The 20377-nt window shown below is 47.9% G+C and overlaps 1 protein-coding gene across 9 annotated transcripts in view; it reads left to right on the forward strand.

Annotated features, from left to right (window-relative positions):
- The window catches only part of HTR4 (5-hydroxytryptamine receptor 4), a 139675-nt gene that overhangs the window by 1228 nt on the left and 118070 nt on the right, over positions 1 to 20377 (forward strand). The window lies entirely within an intron of this gene.

Here is a 20377-nt window from a genome sequence, read left to right on the forward strand (position 1 = left end):
CTAAGTGAAAAAGCTGAAGGCAGGTTTTTTCCAGGAATGGAGCTATGGGGGTTCAGACAGCTCTGTGCTCTGACAGTCATGTCCCAGGGTCCATAGTGCAAAGCTTTCCCTGTCATATCCGAGCTATCCAAGCTCCGTATCCGCTCCAACTCGTGTTGCTGAGGCTAAGCATTTCGTCACTTTTGAACACCGACCTTGCTCAGACTTACTCCAAAGCTGAGAAAAGTTAGCGGGAGTCCTGCTCGTGTCTAAGTGCTTTGACTCAGGTACTGGGCGTGGAGCCAGTTTGTGGATCTGACGCCAGGAGAGACAGAGCTGTGTCTGTGAGTGAAAAACTAGTGTCATTTCCTCGACCCCCCGAGGCATCTTTCCTAGCTCCAAAACAAACTTCCCCCATGGAAACTTCATAGAAGGGTGAGTAATTAAAACACCACACATCTGCAAGTTTCTGCTGCTTCAGAGCAGCGAGGAAGGAGCTAGGTCCTGGTTTGCCAGCTTTAAGCTCCCAGACAGCAGTGGCAGTTGGCCTGGACTGTGCTTTGAAGTGTGTGATGTCATTATGACTTCATTTACTTTTAAAAATAAAATACTTTTCTTTTAAGGGGAATATTGCCCTGTGTTTCTTGAAGGAGAATGATTTTCACTGTCCCATGTTACAGCAGTTGACTATTTTTGCTTGGGGATGGCAAAGGCAAGGTAGAGTTTTTTGAGGAGATTACTTGGATTTTGTCATTGTAGCAGCAGATGATGGATAGCCCAGCTGAGGTCAGTCTCCGGGGAAGGCAGGTCACGATTTGCAGCAGCCTATGTAGAACCACTCTTTGGGGGAGACCAGGGATGCGGGAGCCACAGGTGCACCCACCCCGCCCTGCTCCCAGGCAGGGTGGACCCAGGGACCGGCTCCCCACGGCGTTCCCACCAGGAGGGGGAACTCCTGCGATGTGCAAGGAGCAGCACCGGTTGCCTTCTCCTCTGAAAAGATCTTCACTGCTTCTTTTCTTCTCTCCCTGCCTGACCTTGGCACTGTTCATACTGTCCAGTAATGGTGTTGAAAAGCAAACATATGAGTGAACCTTATGTTTGCATAAATAATAATTACTTACACACTAAGGTATGTTTATCTTATTTCCTTAAACAGTCCCCTGCTGGGGATAGACATAAATAGTTCAATTTCCCCAGAACTTCGTAAACACTGATTTAAAAGTAAGAGGAGCAAGTGCACTGACTGCGCTTGTTGGCTCGTTAAAGCCCTCTAGGAAGTCTCCAAATCGTACATGCAGCTCCTCTGCACCAACTGTGTTCCTGTAAGTGCCATCAGTGGTTCTCCTCCACCTCCTCCTCCCCATCCTCTGGAGCCAGCTGGCACTCTTCGAGTTTTCCACGTTTGCTCCTCTTTTTCAAGTAATCCCTATCTCAGGAAACCTGAGGCAGGACAAAGAGCAAGGTACTCCTCCAGGTAAGGGTGACTGCCAGCATGGGTCTATGTCATTTGGGTGACGACTCTCTGTCTGGAGCTGGTGGAAGGAGTTGCCAGACAAGGGAGATACAGCTTGACATGGGACAGAAGGCTGCAGGCAGCGTGTGGTGAGACGGGTGCTGAAGAGGAGGCGATGGGAATTTCCCACCTCTCCTTTGAGGACACCTCAGGTCTCTCCTGCTTTCCACACTTCTGTGCTCCTGGGCTGGAGACAGCAGGAGGCAGTGCCTGGGGGGATGTGGACGACAAGGGGGAATCCAGATCCTGGTGACTTGGTGCACTGAGATGGAGGAAGGAACTGAGCCCCTTGAGGTGAGGACCATGGTGTTCTCTGCAGGGACTGACCATGCTTCTACTGTCTCCTACACTGTAGGAGCAGCAAGCGAAGGGTATGGAGTGTATGCCAAGAAGGAGGCAACATATTGCCTTGCACATCCAACTGTCACACTACACAATATGGAAATATTTGTTGTGGGTTTGTGCTTGAAACCAAAGCTGTCATCTGAGTGAAAAGCAGGAGAGTGCCGTCCTTCCAGCACTTGCCGGTGTGCAGGAGCAGAGAAGCGGGGTATGATTGCCCTGTGCTTGGGTTGGTTCACAGATGCAGATGCCCATCTTGTGTAAGTGGAAGTAATCTCAGTAATTTCCTTGAGGAGCCATGCTGATTTAAGCTGCCTGGGGATCTAGCACAAGGACTGCAGTGCACGTTGGTGTAAATACTGAGAATTCTGTGGCTAAACATCTGGGGTGACAGTGTGCCGTGTCGATAGAGCCTCCTGTGTCAGGGCATGATGATCACAAAGCTCCTGAGGGTTAAAGAAAATCTTCCCTCATGGGAAGACTACTAATTAATTATCCAGTTATGGCTTCCCTCGCCCATTTGCTGAAAAATATGGTGATGAGTGCCAGTTGAGATCATCCTCTGTTCTGATGTTGTCATTCCTGTGCTTCATTCCTCAGGTAGTCTCTCAAAAAAATTTCCAGGTCTAAGACAACCAATGCACCAAATTGAAAGGTATAGATGTTTCTTTGGAAACCTGGTTGATTGCTCTAGGAAGCAGAGTTTTTCATTCTGAACACTTACTATAAGGATGCTGAGGAGCAGGGGGACCCTTTCTGCTTGCCCTGCATTGACCCCCAAAATTTTTGCCCTACTGGGCTCAGCTGGTGATGGCAACTTCTACCTTTAGGCCTGCACTTGTGGTCTACACTTGCCTTCAGCTGTGTTATCATCTCATTCCTCCTCTGTGCTGATGTAGGAAAAAAATGTGTGGCATCATTTCTCACCATGCATGAATTACGTCTAGGGTGGGAAAGCAGGGCTGTTCCTTCAGGTCCCCAGAGGACGGAACACCAGCATATTTTCTGCTCTTGCCTCCTGCGTGCGTGTAGGAATAAAGCCATAGGAAAGGTAAAATGCACATTTAGCTTCAGGCCAGCTGCAGCTCTGAGGTTGCCACTGTGTGGCACATGTGGCTGCCGGTATTCCACTGGGCAGGCTGCATTTAGTTGTGAAGAACCTCGTTGTGGTGGAACTTATGGGGAAAGGGGACAAAGTGCTTCATGTCTTTCACATTTAATCTCCTTGCACTTCTGTTTCCTGGGGTTCCCTGTTCTCCCTGGTGCATTTTGTTGTGGGGCTGCTTTTTTTTTTTTCTGAAAAAGCTGGTGGTTGTCAGCATGATCTAAACCTTGGCCTCAGCTGGTGCAGAGGGTGGATTACCTCCCACAGGAGCCTTAATGTGTGGGTCAGGAGATGGGAGAGGGATGAGCCATATGCTTGTTCTCTCAGCTAACATGAAATTGAAACCAGTATTTTCAAAGCAGCTGACTTTAATCTGGTCTTGTTGTGTAATTCCATTAGACTTATTTCTATTAGAACGAATAATCTAATTCGAGCCCCTCCTCAACCCTAATGCGTTCGAGTGGCTGCAGACACATGGGTTGCAGTGACACACAGCCAGCAATGCATGGTGGAAAGCAAATTACTCTGTAAGAAGACAAATTGAACTTGGACAATTTTATGTGATTAGGGGAACAGTTAGAGAAAATAGCTGGAGGTGCACTCACCCAGTGGTTCATGCGCTGGTGGAGATGAGTGGTGGGGTGGTGGCTGCTCTCCAGCCTGAGCACCAGGCATGGTGGTGCTGGGGTGCAGCGACAGCCCCCTGCCATGTCCTGTCTCCGGAGTGGAATGGGAAGATAATGGTGAAAAGCCACTTGCTGACCTCCTGTGCTGGTGAAGCTGGGGTGGTTTTTCTGTGTCCTGATGCAGACGGGAGGGTTTGCTTATTCACAAATGATCTGGGTTTTATAGAGCCATGACTTGGTTTTGTCTGCTGCAGCAGGGGTTGGATCTGGACCTGTTGCACAAAGTCGAGCAGGAAGAGCGCTTTCTTCTGGGTTCTCCCCTTTGCTCCTGAGATCCCTGGATCTGTATTTCACAGAGCCAAGACAGGAGTTCTGTGCCCTGCCTTCAGTATATCTCATCCCTGCCTACTCTACCCTGCCCTCATCTCCTCTGTCCATAAAGGCGCTCACACCCACAGTATTGTTTAAAGTCAGTGAGCTCTGTGTAGGCTCAACGCCTCTGAAAATCAGGCCTGCGTGGTCCCCCTCACACATGCATCCATTCCCGGCTGCTCCCTATGCTCCCTCTCCCTCCCTCGCTAACTTTGTGCCTGCCTTCTGATCTCTGGCTGGGCGAGACTCGTGTTCAGCCACACACTGCAAAGCCAAAGTCGCGGTCAGTGGCGACTGTTGAGCGTTTGCATCGCGGCGGCAGAGCTTACAGCCGCAAGCGCCGGAGCTGCCGCTGGCTACAGCAGAGCAGCAGGGCAAGGACTTCGTCCCAGCTTAGAGCAAGCGAAGCAAAGGGCTGGTGTGGGGTGACGGGCTCTGTTTGCTCAGAATCACATTGCTGGGAGGCTCGTTATTTTCTTTGACTTCCCCCCCCTCCCCTTTCAGTTTGAGATGGCACAGACAAGTTCTGCCCTTATTATAGTTCCCATGGAGACAGATTTGATGCTGTATGTTAAAGGGGGGTGAGCCACAGTCAGCTCGCGCCTGGGCCAGCAGTTCCCCCCGTTCGTTTGCACAGCATCTCTCCCAGCGGGAATCCAGGCTCAGGATCCTTGTCAGGTTCTCTGTCTTCAGAAACAAAACCCTAAACCATGTCTTCCTGTCTTAGTCTTTGTGCGTGGGGCACAGCAGAAGTGTCTGACTCTTGCTGCCATTGGACTCTGGCATCCCTGGGACACCTACGCTGTGGCTAGTCCCACCTGAACGTTTCCACCTTTATGCTTGAAAGTCCTTGAAATGAGTAAACTTTAACATTATCCCTTTCAGCATCGGAGCAGCCGCTCTCACAGCATCCATGAAAAGCTCACAATACTGTCTTTAAATGCAGAAGGGTTAATCTGGACTGATGGATGTCAACAAATGAATCCATCTGTTTTATGGTGTACCATGGCTGCTTTAACATTAGGAAGGTCACAGATGCCACCATTAAAGCTTTTCTTGGAGGTCTCCCTGAGAAGACTTGAAGGATGCAGCTGAATGTTTGGATCCAACCAATGAACTCTTCCATGCATGAGTTCTTGCTCATCAGACAAGAAGGTGTCCTGAGGTGTCCTGACTCTAGTGGGGCACCTCAGCTGAACACGAGTGTGTACGACTGGGGCCTTGTGGTGAAGTGCTTGGCAAGGTGAGATCCAGCCTGGCTTCATATGGACCGGAGAAGTTGGAGGAGAATGTTTGTGGCAATCTGTTGAAGTGCTGGCCTCTCTTACGGTGTGCCATGGCTGCTTTAACATTAGCGGAGTCAATGCTGCCACCATTAAATCCCTTCTCAGAGGTCTGCCTCAGAGTACTTGAAGGATGCAACTGATTTTAGATGAGTGAAAGCAGTGGAACGTGCTTCCTTTTTATGGGCTCTCCATGGGGATGTTAGAAAGACATATTTTCCTTAACAGGAAAAACTACTGAGCAAAATTTTTATCATTCAGCAGAGAAGGGAAAAAAGAAATAAAATAAAAACCCCAAGCCAGTCAACATTGTATCCAGAAAAACAAGGGAAGTTAATAGCAATGAATATAAATTAGACGTTAGAACATGTAGGTGTCTGATAAGGGAGGCTAAAGGAATCAATGAAATAGTAATGAGCAGGAGGGTTAAAGATGAAGAGAAAGCATCTTCCAAGCACATTAGGAATCAACAGAATGCTGTGTCCAGCATAACTCCTTTGCTGGGTTCAAATGGTAGAGTCATAACAGGAAAAGAGAGTGTTAGATTAAACTCCAGCATATGGGTTATTCTCCAAATCACCCTTCTCCCTGGCAAGAAGTGCTGTCTGCTGTTTCTGTCACCAGACTTCCAGCTGAGAAAAAGTATTGGCCAAGTACTCAAGGAGCATAAATTGTCATAATAATAATAACACCTTTGTCTTAACCTAGTGCATTTTTTACTCTGTACACTTTACTGAAGACAGCAATGCCATTATTTCATTCTTTTAGAAAGGATGCTGAGAGAAAAGGGGACTTCTCTAAATCAGTGTTGGGGATTAGCAGCAGGACCAGGTGTAAACCCCTGTTCTGCAGAGCCCCAGCCGCTTGCCTGTGGTCCAGCAATGTCCATGGCACAAGTGATACGTTCTGGGTTACTGTGGCACTGTACTGATTTATGCCAGTGAAAGGGGGCTCATCCATGGAAAAACAGATTCCAAAGTTGAAAATTTTGCCCACTCTGAAGCTGACAGTAATATTATCATTAATTTAATTTGTGAATTTTTAAAGCCAGAAAAGAACTTCTCTGATCATCTTGTCTGCTCTCCTACCTACAAAAGAAAGACACAAACAAAAGAAAAACCGTAGCTAAGGAAATGTCTTCATGATTAATTCCAAGGTATCAGTTGGGGAATAATAAAAAAGAAATAACCCAGTTGTTTTCTTTAATAATAATAGAAGACAAAAAACCAAAACCAAACCCCAAACCCTGTTTAAATCCCCACTTGACTGTGAGGATTTCCAAACAGCCCATATAACAGTGTCTAGAAGGCCAGAATGAAAGGAAATTATTTCAGGCAGTGGTTTGACCCCTCCATTGCCTTCTTGGGGCAAATTCCAGGCTGTTCCTGGGAGTTTTGTTCTGTGAGAAGACACATGGTCTTCTCCTGGTCAGTGCAGTGCCAGGTGGAGCATGTACAGGGAGAGCAGAGAGTCAGGGCTCGCTGCTGGAGACCAGACCTGGCACGCTGCGTTGTGCCTCGCTTTGTGAGCACGCATTTGAATTAGCAGGGCACCTTGGGAAGGGAGGTCCTAGTTACTGGGCAGGAGATGAATAGGGACCTGCAGGAAGAAGAAAAGGGGATGCTGGCACTGCGGCATCCCCGGGGGTGGGCAGGGCTGCGGAGGAGCTGTGTTTCTGGCGCGGGTGGGCTCCCAGAGAGGAGCCAGCCTTCAGAGCCACCCTCTGGGGCGGTGGTGCTGTCCTCCCTGGCAGCGGGGCAGCTCCTTCCCCATCCCCGGTGCGCTTTGTGCCATCGTTCACACGGGGCTGAGCTGACTTTTAAACCAAATTTAGTACAAATGGGCATATGCTAAGCATTACAAACCAGAAGGTCCTGACGGACAATTAAAGAAAAACCTGTCTGCATTGAATGGATTTCAGGACTGGCTCTGAAGCCAGTGTTTTCTGGGATGAAACCAGGAGAGTTAACTCATTGCCATGGGGATGCTGTCTGCTGGAGACACAACCTGCTTGATGTCTGAGGAGGATATCGCAGATCTGTCCTGCCTAACCTTAGGCAAGTAATTAGTATCCTGCTACTGCCAGTGAGAAGAAATAAGAGAAAGGAAAATAGCTCTTTGGTGCTTAAGCTTCTTGCTTGAAATGTGGCAGGAAGAGCACAGCAGCTCCCCGGAGTGGTGGGTGCTGCTTATCCTGCAGGACAGCAGTGCGTGCCCACGCTGGCAGCTGGCAAAGGTGGAGCAGCCAGGTTCACCTCACAGCGTTGTGTTATGCCATAAAGCCCCAGAGCATGCATGGGAAACAGAAAGTTTTCTTGGCTTCCATAGGCTGCATAAATCTGTAAGTACTCTGATGTGCACAGCCTTCGTGCCTGGAGGGGCAGAAGGGGAAGTCAGAGGCTGGACAGGGCAGGGAGCAGGTGACAGGAGATTTGGGGCATGTAGTGCCCTTTCTTAATTCTAGGAGACTTCTAGAAAAAGAAGTATTTTCTAGAAAAAGAAAAATTGGTTGGGGGGGGGGGTTTGAGAAGGGAAAATACAGTCAACACACTGTGGGACACTTGTAAGTTACAAGAGACTCTCTTGGGCTGGATTTGCTTGTGACAGGCAGGGCTGTGGGTCTGGCTGTCACCCCTCTGCCCTCACTCCGAGGAGGGTGAGTGAGAATTTGATGAAAGTAAAACGGTGGCAGAGACACCCACTGTACAAGCATGTAAGAGCCAGTTGCTTGAAGCCAGTTGCTGCTAGTGGAAGATGAAGTTCTCTTTCCCTCCCCCTCTTTGCCGTCAGCCACTTTCCATTCTGGAGTTATCCATATTCTTGGATCTGACTTTCAGGTCGTGTTGCACATGGACGTGCTCTCAGAGACACAGGCTGCATCTGCAGCTTTGGAAGTCTTTCAGTAGGAGCCAGGCTAAATAATCCACCCTGTCTTTTACCATAGGGGCATGTCAGGGAACTGCAAAGTAAGCATCTCATTGTTGGTATGAGTTTAAGAGCCTTGCTGGTCAGGGGAAAATCACAGAAGCTGATTAAAAACTAATTTCAAAGATGCCTTTTGTGAGTGCATGATTTTCTGTGCACTCTGCTTGGCTGCATTACCTTATTGATCAGATCCCTTCTGTTATAACTCATGAAAGAAAACAACCAGCCCTATATATTCTGTTTACATTTAATAAAATAAAGCAAGCGTTACTTGCACAATGATGATTAAAAGATAACCAGTAAAGTAGGAAATCAGAGGAAGAAGGGAATTCCCTTTCTTATGCCCATTCAGTTCAGGATTTCCCTGATCCATCGAGTAACCATTATGACTGAAGGAGGTAACTGCTAAAAGAGAGGAGAAAGATGGGCTCTTCATGAGACACCATGCTGTGTGAGACTTGTGGGTGACAGTCGTGAAGTCAGGGCAAAGTGAGTGCAAATATCTGTGAAGACCTAGGTGCAAGGTAAATTAGTAGCTCATAGAAGAAAAGCATGTCAGGCAGCCAGCACTGAGCTTTGGCTCTCTCCCTTCTTGTACCCATCAGCATCACAGAACCTTGACTAAATTCCCCTTAATACTTGCAGCAATCCCTTAAAACAGGGGTAGGGCGTTGTGCTGTGTAGGAAATCAAGTGAAGCAATTTGCCCTGGGCAGCCAACGATACCTAGGGCAGAGCAGAGACTCCAGTTCTGTCTTTCCGTAACCCAAGCTAGTCATTGACCCCTGAGACCCTCCTGTGTCCGTAGCTGTGATTGTCCTCAGCCTTCCAGGGCCCTTCCCTGGGCAGCTGCTGGAACACCCTTCCTAAATGCCATGCGTGCAGCAGACCAGTGTCTCTTCGCATCCTCCTTTCTAGACATTGAAGTGCTCCCTAGAGCATCAGCTCTTGTCCAGCTCTCTCTCAAACTGTATTGGCCTACGTTGGGTGTCAGATTGTCAGTTCAGTTCTAGGTCAGGCACTACAGGGACAGCAGAAGGAGGAACGTGGGCTCTGGTCACTGGGGATTTTGCAATTCAATGCAACGCGTGTCTCGTATGTGATGTTTTTGGGGTCATAACCTTGTGCTTTCCTGAGGTGTCTATTTTTGATTTATATGGGCACATTAGAAATGCTGACATTGAGATTTGGGTTGGTTTTGTCTGGAATTATTGATAGCTTATTCAACAATGAATTTAAAGTTTTTATTCCGAAATTATCACAGCAGGGGGCCAATAGTGCTGTTTTACGTTATAATGCCATGACTATAGGATGCTAATAAACTGCTGTTAAGTTCACCATAGTATCATTGTTTGCTGTATAAAAGCTGGTTGATAAATCTACATTACATGAAAAAAATCTCCTACTCAGCAAATTGTGCTTCCAGTGAATTACACAGGAGACATCAAAGGGAATTAGGGGTATATTAAGGTCTAGCTTCTTCAAATTGTTTTTTTTTTTAAAAAGAAGGATTTGGGGTAGGGACTTTTTTCAGTGTAAGAGCTGAAATCATGAAGGTAGAACTGTCAAAAAATGAAGACCTGACCAAGTGTGTTTGCATTTGAAATGGATTAGTGCTAGCTGGCAGCTTGAATCCTGAAGTCGAACCCACCTGCAAAACGTGTTAGTCCAACCTGCCCTACTCAGGTGGAGAGGGAAAGAGCAGAACACTTGAGCATCTTTTCACCCCTTCCTTCTCAGTTAAATGAAGATTTCCCTTTTCCTTGAGCTACTGGCTCTTGTTCCATGACGTTTCCCATGCGAGGGCTCAATCCTGACCCAGGCCTACGCTGCTGGGGATGCAGCCCACCATCCCTTTGAGCAGGTGATGCTGCTGGAGCCTCCCAGTGAGGAGCGTGGCGGGTGCTGGGATAAATGGGTCTTTGGTGAAGCAGGGAACAGCAGCTCACACCATCCATTTGATCATCCACCACGATAGTCTGGAGCAGGTCTTTTCCCATTGTATTTGAAATGAGTCATTACCCAGGCAAAACTCTTGGAAAGGAGGTGAGGCTGCTGGTTCCCACCTCCCACTGGTCCATGAACGGGGCAGAAGAAATGTGTAGATAGGGCTGCCACCGGGCGAGGAGACACCAGTGCCTGGGAGCCATCATGGCTGGAGCAGGGGGACCAAGGTCACGGGGTGCAGGAGCTGCTGAAGTGGTGGCAGCAAAGCTTGTGTCCTTTCTTGTGAGTCCAGAGAGGTTTTTGAAAGCGTGTATTTGCTCAGGGAGGATTTCGGGATGGCCCCTGCACCACTGCTCCTGCCATCCCACGTACGTGGGAAGGTGGCAGCTGCTTCTCAGCTGCACGAGTTCCCTCCTACCCCCTCTTGCAGGGTGCACTCACGTGCATGGTGACCCCCATGTCCGGGGTTGGGACCCCAGGATTTACTTTGCTCAGCCAGGACATTGTCCTGGTTTTGCTTTAAAGCTGACAAGGTCACAGGGACCAAAAAGGTACTTGAGCTGCCTGTAAGAGAGGAAAGGATCTTGAATCCTTGAGTCCCCAGTATCATTCATGCTTCACCAGAATGATGGACATCACAGTAACTAGGAAAGGTGATAAGTGAAATAACTCTGATAGCAAATATTGGCAGGGAAATGCAGGTGAAAGAGCAAATGCTGCACCTCGGTGCCAGGAGATGGAGACTATTAATACCGAAAAAGATTAGATAGAAGCACCAGTGTTGCATGTGAATTTTGATTTGGGCTATTGTCCTTCAAGATAGTAAATGAAGGAAAATAACATTTGGCAAATAAATTGGATTTCGGCTCTTACACCAGCCCTCAGGCAGTGCCTTGAGATTTTGCCATAAGACCCATCTCAGGAAGTTTTCAGCCTGGTTTATAAACTGCAGAGGTGATGAAGAAATCTGAAGTGCCTGCAGGTCTGGTCAGGCATGGATCTTACTGCAGTCTAAGCAGGAAACTGGGTAAATAGGGGAACAGTTGAACTTAACCATGATGTAACAGAAATTTATTCTGCACTGAAAAAGGTTTGGTTACTTCTGCCCAGGGAAACCCAATGCCTTCCGTTTTTGAGTATCGCTCAGGAATCACGTTTTCCTGTCTTTAAAACAGAGTCTTTAGTGAACGCTGCAGAAACTAATAGATGGACCACTTTACAAAGTGGTCCATCCCAAATCCCAGCTTTCCGATGCTTTATCATTTTATCGTTCAGTTTTGCCTTGTGTAACAATCTACCTCAGGCCTTTACTGGACACCAGCTATTCACAGCCGTCTCTGCCTTGCTGTGAGGATGCTGTTGCACAGGACTGACTGCTTGATCTCCTCTCCCCCTACCCTTCCGTTCACACCAGCGTCACCCGTCAGTCACAGGGCTTTGCATGCTCCTATCTATTATCGGGGAGGAAGCCGCTTGTAATAGTAGCACACGGCTATGAGTATAATAATAACGGGTGTGCCAGAGGCACAGTCAGTCCCTCCCAAGGGCAGATTTATGGCAGTGCAGACATGGGTCTGGATTGTTCTGCATCTCCCTTTGCTAGTTCTTCCTGGGCTGAAGTGCTGAAGGCAGAAGGTGAAGGAGCTCTGGTTTGCTGGGGTTTTCTGGAACAAGTGCAGGCATTGCTGAGTAGCTCTAGGCAAAGGCAAAAAATAAAAGATGGGAAGGAGGCTGTGCAGAGCATGGGCTGTGTATGGATGTGCAGAAAGCTCTGAAACCTCTGGGAGGGATGAGTAAGTCCTGGGACGTAGCAGGGGAGATCCTCAGCATGGTCTGCAAAGGGGAAGCTCTTGAACACACTACAGCTTTCTTAGCATCTGTCACACTTCCTAAATTATCTCAGGGAAAATGTCCTGGTCAAAAGAGGGTTTCTGAACACGTTTTTTGCCTAGCAGTGCTGAAAGCATTGTGAGGTGGACAGGGTACAGTATAGCCTGACCCAGATGGTGCCAAGTTTAGCTTCCCCGCTCAGTCTCAGGGGTTTGGACAAGGCTGCCACCTTTGTCTTCAAGGAAGAGTCTTCAACTTTGCTTTAACCCCATTTGGGGGAAGAGCTTTTAATTCCAGGACAGGTGCTAGGGTTGTCTTCTCCAAAGGACAGCACTGGGGACCCAGCCGGTATCTCACGTGTTTCCAGGTTCCTCCCATTTGCAGCGCCGGTTGGGTGTCAGGATGTGCGTCTGGTAATCGCTCTGAGCCACGCCTGCAAGCCAGGGATGGTGAAATTTGCTTGGTGAAGAATGAAACAGGCTTTGAAAGCTAATTTATATTTCAGGTTACTTTGTAGTTCTTGGGTAAATTGGATTATTGCATGTTTTGCATTCGATGTAACATAGTCCTAGACTTTCCCTGTCTTCCATTTACACTCCATGGCCCCCCGGGGAGGATTTTGGAGCCCTTGTCTTGGTGGGTGGTTGCTGCAGAGGGTGAGGGGGCACAGCCCGCGCGCTCCTGTCTTGCTTCGCTAATCCCTGTGCTGCACTGCCCTGCCCTGCCAGAGCCAGCACCGCACCAGGATGCACTTGGCCAGGCAGAAGGGCAAGGGAAAGGCTTGGGGCAGATGAAGGGCTGCCGGGAGCTGAGCACTCCTGCTGCACGGCACTTTGAAGATGGGGAGGATGTGGTCTGCCAGCACGCTCCACTGTTTATTATTAGCAAGACTGATAACGGTGGCAGCAGATTGACTACCTCTCTTTGGCTCATCCGCGTTTATCCGCATCCCAAGAACTCCCTGCCTCCCCCTCTCGGCATCGCCACCTGACAGATGAGCTGTGAGGTATTCTGGGATGTTTGGCTCTGCAGTGTTTCCCAGTCAATTCCTCTCTTTTCCACAGCCACGTCCCTCTTCTTTAGCAAACATCTGATCCTTCACTACTCTTTGGGTCCCTGGACATTTGTTATTACAGCTTTTGTTTATTTAAAAACAAACACACAAAAAATTAGCAATGAGAGCCCAGGTCAAGGATCCAAAAATAGGGAATCCAAGAGAGACTGAAAGCTCTAACCTTGGCACATGAAAACATTTTTAGGTGATGAAGACTTTAAAAAACCCGGCTAAAAGCAACAACAGCAAAAAAAGCACCCCAAAGACGTCTGCAAAGAAAAATGGTAAACACAGCACACACTGATTATTATCCTTCACTGAAGCTCAAACTCCGGGCAAAAACAGAGTCAGGCACGGGACGCCGCGCAGCATAGCTAGCGCTGCATCAAGCAGCCAGCGCAGGGCAGACCCTCCCGGCTCCACATCGCTGCCTGCGCCGCCCGCCTCACTCCTCCAGGGAACGTGTCCCTCGGTGGGGCCGCACAGGGACAGCCCTGACGCTCAGCACCCCGTGACGGCAGCCGGGGCCGGACGTGAGGCGCTCCTGGGACTGATGGCACTCGCTGCAGCGAGGATGCGGAGAGGGAGGATGGGAAGATGCATTTCATCTCCCCAGAGAGCTGCGGCACAGGGAGAGGCACGCAGGAGGCTTTCTTGCAGCTCTCCTCCCCCTTGTCACAGCCTGCACATGCAGAGGTCTGCCCTGGCCACTGGCCTGCCAGCCACAGGAGGTTGTCTTCCTCCGGGAGTTCGTGTCCAGCCCATTTCAGGTGGACCTTCCTGCCCCCATGAAGCGCCTGCTGACCTCCATGGCCGGGGGGAGACTCCCCAGCTCGGCAAAGGGAGGAGGATGTGCACCGCGTGGTGGTGGAGCTCATGGAGGAACCTGCTTTTAATTGGAAGAAGAAAATCTCCTCTAAATAGGGAAATAAGAGATGGGTGGGCAACACCAAAGAGGATTTATAATTTAAATCCCAGAGAATTTGTAGGAATTGCTGTGGAGTGCAGAGCAACACTAGTTCCCTCCTTTTATGGCAGTGAGATGGATGATATACATTGCTTGTGGAGACTTCGTGGGGAAAGGTCTTCATCCCTTCAGCTTTCCTCTGGCCATCCCTCTACAAGACCATTACTTGCAAAAACCTAGGCAGAGTTTAAATTCCTTTGCCCCCCTGCACTTTTTAAACAACACGAGGATTTCTATGCTACTTGGCTAAAGAAAGGCAGGGGCTCCTTATCAGCTGCGCTGCTCTGTTGTTAATAGGGGAGGCACTGCCAGACTAGCTGGAGCCTCTTCTCTTGTAAACTTGTCTCCTTGTCTATCTGGCCTTTGTGAGCAATGCTAAGCCATATGAAGTTACGTCTTAACGTAGTTACGTGCGGTGAAGCTGTGCTCCCTCGTGAGGACAAGCTCAGGCTGACGACACCGAATGCCCCGTCGAAAACATGAAGCACCAAGTTGTTGCATGCCCTCTCTCAGTCATCTAAGTTTGTCAAAACACTCTTAAATGGAATGGTTTTTGTCCTGGCAGGCTATGTGCTGGATCAGGTATTGTGTGTCCTGCAGCCAGCGCAATGCTGGGGATGAAGTACAAGGCTGGCGTAAACGTGGTGTCATGTGCTTGGCCACGTAAGGACGATGAGATCATGGGCTCCTATCTGAACATCAAGACGCCATTTTCACTGCCAAGAGTGCACACGTCTCATATGAATGAACATGAAGCCACAGTCATTCATCCAGGCTTGATTATAAATACAGACAGTTTTCCTAAACAGATCTTAAGATTGCACTGCGTCAGGGTTTCTGCTGAGCTTTCCCTAGCACATGGCAGGCTTCTCTCTGGGGAATCAACCGTGTTTGCAGAAATCTGCCACTTCCACTGGCACGCTGGACGTGCGATGGCCTCTGCAGTGTGGTCCACTCCACTTGAATTCAGTCATGAACCATGAAAATTTGCAGGAAGTCATTATGAGCATGTAGCTCTTGGTGATGCATTTGCCCAGGTGGCAGAGATGCACGTGTCTCATGTCAGGAACTGGGTGCAGAGAGTCTGCTTCCTATTAGCCCACAGTGGGGGTCAACCTCATCACACCTGAGTGCCCACATAGAATCACAGAATGGTTTGGGTTGGAAGAGACCTCAAAGCCCATCTGGTTCCAACCCCCTGCCATGGGCAGGGACACCCTCCACTAGTCCAGGTTGCCCAAAGCCCCATCCAACCTGGCCTTGAACACTGCCAGGGAGGGAGAGGTTATGAAGATGGATCACGTGCAAAACTCAGAAATCTCTATCCTGAGACATTCTCTAGGACTCATGCTGTATTCCTCACAGAGTAGCTCTGTCAGGGCAGGATCTCCACATGAAGATTGATGGACATGATCGTGCGCTGTGCTTAGGCAGGAATCACTGACTGCACAAGAAGTGGATGGAGAACGATCGGTTAGGAAGGTATTGCATAGGAAAGGACATGAAAGTTATACACAGAAAGCAGGGAATCAACAAACTTCACCAACTAATGCTGAAAACCACCAAAAGGAGCACTCATGAAGAAGAAGGTGATGTGTACGGCAGGGGAAGGGGTCCTTCCTCTCAGCACTCTTTTCAGGTTTGGAAATTGCACTTCTGTCAAGGTGTGGGAGAGATAAAGGCGAGCTCTCGGGAAACAGCGGGAGAGAAGAGCAGAGCTGGGGCAGGCTGGGCTCTGTGTCAGCGTCAGCGTGGCCGGGGGGGCAGTCGTGGTACTGCTCTTCAGATGCAGGAGTGTCTCCAGAAAGGAGAGTAATAAACAGATCTCAGTGTCTTTTGGGGTAGAAAAAGAAGTCCCAGCAATAAAATGCAGCAAGAAAGATTTAGGAGAGACCCTAGAGTAATCCCTACGTGTACTCCCCCTGGGAGACTGTGTAAGGAGAACGTGGAATCTCCATCCCCAAATGGCATCTACAGCAGGTTACAATATAGTTGGTTTTGATTAAACAGCTCCTCAGGGTCTCTCCCAACCCTTTTTCTCCATCTGATTTTTCTCTCCGTGGTCTAAGAATCTGGTTTACAATCTGTCTGAAGAGAAATGTGGAGCTGAAACAACTAAATGACAGACCTAGCAGGTTTTCTTGGTAGTGGTGGGGGTTTTTTAAGTGACAAATGGAAACTTTCTGTGGGAAAAGTCTGTTTTCAGTGTAATCTGTTTTTTTGTGGAAAAGCCAAGATCACAAAGAAAACTCATGGGGAAAACTGTTTACTTACTGGATCTGCTGACTTGATGGTGACCAGAGGTTTTATTGGATCTGCTAAGTTGGTGCTGATGAAAGATTTTAATGCTGTTTTCCATTCGGATGTTCTTCCTTTGAATCAAAAACATGGTTAAATATAATAAACCAAGAATACAGATAACAGGGGAGGAGATTGTCTCAGTTCAGTGTTTCCTGCTTCCCTGTACGGAGGCACTTTGTGCTTGTTGCCACGGGTGTTTTTAAAGGGTGCGTTGTAACCACAGGTACTCCTGCCCTCTTGTTGAGTGCATCCAGGACGTGTATCCAAATACCTCTTGGTGCTTATTCAGCATGTGTTTCCTAGCAGCTTCCCCCTCCCTGTGAACCCAGACCTACCTGGGAGGTAAACACAGACAGACTTAGTGCATGACAAGGGTTAATCTTATTTGTGCCTCTTCTTTTCATGAGGGGCTTTGGCAAAGCCATTCTTCTGTCTGTCCTCAGCTGGCTCCTGTCCCTAGCGAGGTCGGAGAAGCTGGCTCCCTCGGCGAGCAGGCGGCTGAGGAGAGCTGGGAGCTGCAGGAGCTGCATTGCACGTGAGACTGGTGCAGGGAAAAGCTGGGGAGCAGAGCCTGGGCACTATTTGTTCAGCCAAGATAAATGCCGTGATAAATGACTTTCCACTTCTCTCCCTCCCTGTAAGATGGAATTTTAAAAAATTTTTTTTTTATGTTCACCATCATTCACTAAATAGGGGGATTTTATAAGAACACATCTCTATCATTAGCGACATATGTGCAGATGCAAGGTTTTGGGTAGTCACCAATCACACCACTTACTGCTTATTGTAATGTCCCAACGCCTTCCCTCCTCCCTCACCATCCCAAAGCAATTAGCTGGAAATTCAGCTGCTACCTGAATGGACACATTTTCAGCAATCTTCCTTAATTCTTTATTTACTGTAAAATAAGAGGGGGGGGGGAGCAAAATCAGTTCCTTTTCCAAGGATGGATTAATTCTCTCATCACATCTCAGACTTTCTCTTCCCTGCCCTTTCCCCAACCGTATCCCAATTTCTGATGAGCTGTGATGACAAGCAGGCAGGAAAACATCTGATTGCTGCCCATGAATTCCTCGAGTGAACATGTTTCAAGGTAACTAGTGTGACAAAAGCTGAGCTATTCTCAATCAGCACTCGGAGCTGATGGCGTCCCTTCCTGCATTACACAGTGACTTGTACTAAGTGAGCTGAAACTTCACTTTTAGGTCACACATAGAAGGACCTGATATAATTTCCTGCCATGCAAAGAGAAAATTAAATACTCGATCTATTGCTTTTAATAAGGAGGGTTTTTAGCAATGGGATACAGTGAAGCAGCGGAGGGGCTGGCTGAGGCAGGGGGAAGCAGCAGGTTGTTGGAGATGGTGAAGTGAGCCAGTGTCTGCTGTAACCACCGGTATCTCCCTCTTTAAACAGCCGTGAACATCACTGCTTCAGGAATAAACTACTGTCTGCTGCGAGCACAGACATCAAAACCTGGCTTCACAGAAAAGGGATCTCAGGGATCTCACTGACGTTTCCTTTTGATGCTCTGCACAGTCCAACAAACAGTTCACAGTGCAGTCATGGAGTTACGCCTGAGGGAGCACCTTCCCCTGCTTTCAGAAAACAAAGACAGGATGGGGAGGAAGATGTCTGTATTGCTGAAAAGCTTTAAGTCAGCTCTGGACAACTGAAAGGCTCAGAGGGCTCTCCTCAGCTTTCAGCCTGCCCTCCTTCCCCTCCAGCGCCTACACTCCTCAGCCGGAGCCCAGGCTGGAGCAGGAGGAGAAGCAGGAGGAGGAGGAGCAGGAGCAAGGCTGCACCAGAGCAGGGCCGCAGGCTGGCACTGAGGGCTTCCCAAGGGCTTCTGGGGAAAACTGGGACCATGCTTGTAATTCAGAAAGGCACCTCTGGCTGACTCTGCTGAACAGAGGAGAGCATCAGCTCAAAATATCTTCTCTCTGTTGGACTCAGAGGTATACAGAAATTAAAAAAAATAAAAAGCTATGAAAGCATGATGCACTGCCGGGGGTTCAGCCCATAACTGGAGTCATCTTCACCTCCTTCCTCCTTTCCTTGCTCATTTTAGATTTGCCTTTAGACATGAAGAAGGCTTATTCCCAAGGCAGGGAGGGGGGGAAGAGGTTTTTTTCTGAATGAAATACGCAATTTTGAGTTAAGAAGCTCTGGTTTATCCTCCCAACTCTGTCTTAGCCTCTGTCTCTGAAAGGCATACACTCCTGACCAGTCTTGTCCTGGCTGTTCAGCCAGCCTGGCAGAGTGCTCTGACCCGTACACTGACGGTTAGGGGTTGCTGCTGTCACTTACAGCTGACTAAAACCCTTCCAAAGAATATTACCTTTGTGATAGAAATGGAAATAGGTAGGCATTTTGAATAGCTGTTCTCTTATCACTGGCGGCTTTTTAACAGGGTTGTTGTGCCTAGAGCTTTGTCTTTTTTCTGCCCTGTGTAAGAGATCCAGGCAGGACCCCCTGGGAAGGCTGTTATTCCTCAGGCATGTTCCTCGCCCTCCACCAAATGAACAGTTGGTGTTCCTGTAATTAGGGTAGCTGAGAGAACTGTATGAAAAAAGACGTAAGTGGTTTTAAAAAAAGACACCCCAAAATGCTGAAGCTCAGACCATTCATGCTTTTGAAAAACTTTAGTCTGCAGCTGTAAAATAGCCGTATCGCCATATTGCTGTATAACTTATCTGTGTATGAATGTTTTGAGTCTTATGTCCTATGTCTCGTGGTCCCCGTGTAAAGTTTGGGGGAGTAATTACCTAAAGCTTGTTACCGGTACGGCTTTTGCATGTGGCCATGACATGTACATCCAGAGAGGGTACAGAAATGAAACTAGTTTGGGAAAGTTAGTTCAAATGGTGCCAACACATTTGAGATCTCCAAGGTCAAGGGTAGGAAGCACGTGGGCTAAGGTCCAAAATCCCAGTGAGACACATGCACAGATTGTGATAGTTATAAATTCAGAGTCCATGTGGCTCTTAGTCACATGCAAAAGCCCTACCCGTAACAAGCTGCCTGCAAGTGATGCAGTAACTTTGATGACCCATTATAGCAAGTTTTAACAAACCCTACAAAAATCAGTAGGGATGTTAGAAAAGATCTCATGGAAGTCAGGTGTGCAGGAAGGTTTATTACAGAAGATCCAATCAGTTATAAACCCACATTTAATTTTACCAGCAAACTGCAGACAGTGTGACCTTCCCTGTCCCTTCCCAGCCTCTGCTGTAGACCATATGCTCTTCAGTCTTTTTTATTATTATTTGTCTTTTATCACAGTTGTTTTAAGTCGTATTGCATCTGTAGGAGCTTCCTGAGCTAGATGAGAGCGGTGTGATTGTTTAAAGGCAGCTCCATTGCGCACCGAAGTGTCAGGAGGTGCGGATTGCTGTACCGCGGGCAGGAGATAGCTGTGGGCAGGGCAGGCAGCGCTTCCTCAGAGAAGGCAAAGGGCTAAAGGCTGCACCGGAGAGATGTCCCTAATGCAGCTGAGAACAACATTCCTGTCTTTTCCTTGTCCTGAAAGTCAGTGAAGAAGAGTTTTGCTAATACAATGAACTGAAGCAGCTGATTCAGCTCGCTCTTAACTTAAGGGGGCTGCTATTCATGAGCATCTTCCAGAAATGTGGAAGTTTCATGCAGTAGTATGAACTGATTACATGTCTGAAAAAATAATGTGGGGAAAAAAACAGTATTTATGCATTCTGTCTAGTTTACCTGCATACCTTTACTGTTTTTTTTCTTCTGGAACTTTAAAAAAAAAAGTTTGAGGCAACCAGCTTAGTCACTGTTAAACTGTTTTAAGCTCCTGAGCACTAGTGGCTTGTTAGGATTCATGGATTCTTTTGTCTTTACCCCTTCCATGCTGCTAAGCACAGAGAACAGACACAACCCAAGCTGAGAAACTGATGAATGAGAAATTATGAATATCAATGTTAAAATGAATATGTAGTGCTTTGGATTCACATAAACCTTTTGTGATGAATACATAATATTAACATCCATAATTATGAGAAAAATCAATAAATTGATACCAGCACTCAAAGATCTGTGAGCGACAATTAATTTCTAAGGGATTTACAGAGAAGTTATGACCATAGTATTGTTAGCTGGATCTCTTGTGCT

Source organism: Grus americana, chromosome 14 (genome assembly GCF_028858705.1).
Source record: "Grus americana isolate bGruAme1 chromosome 14, bGruAme1.mat, whole genome shotgun sequence".
Taxonomy (NCBI): domain Eukaryota; kingdom Metazoa; phylum Chordata; class Aves; order Gruiformes; family Gruidae; genus Grus; species Grus americana.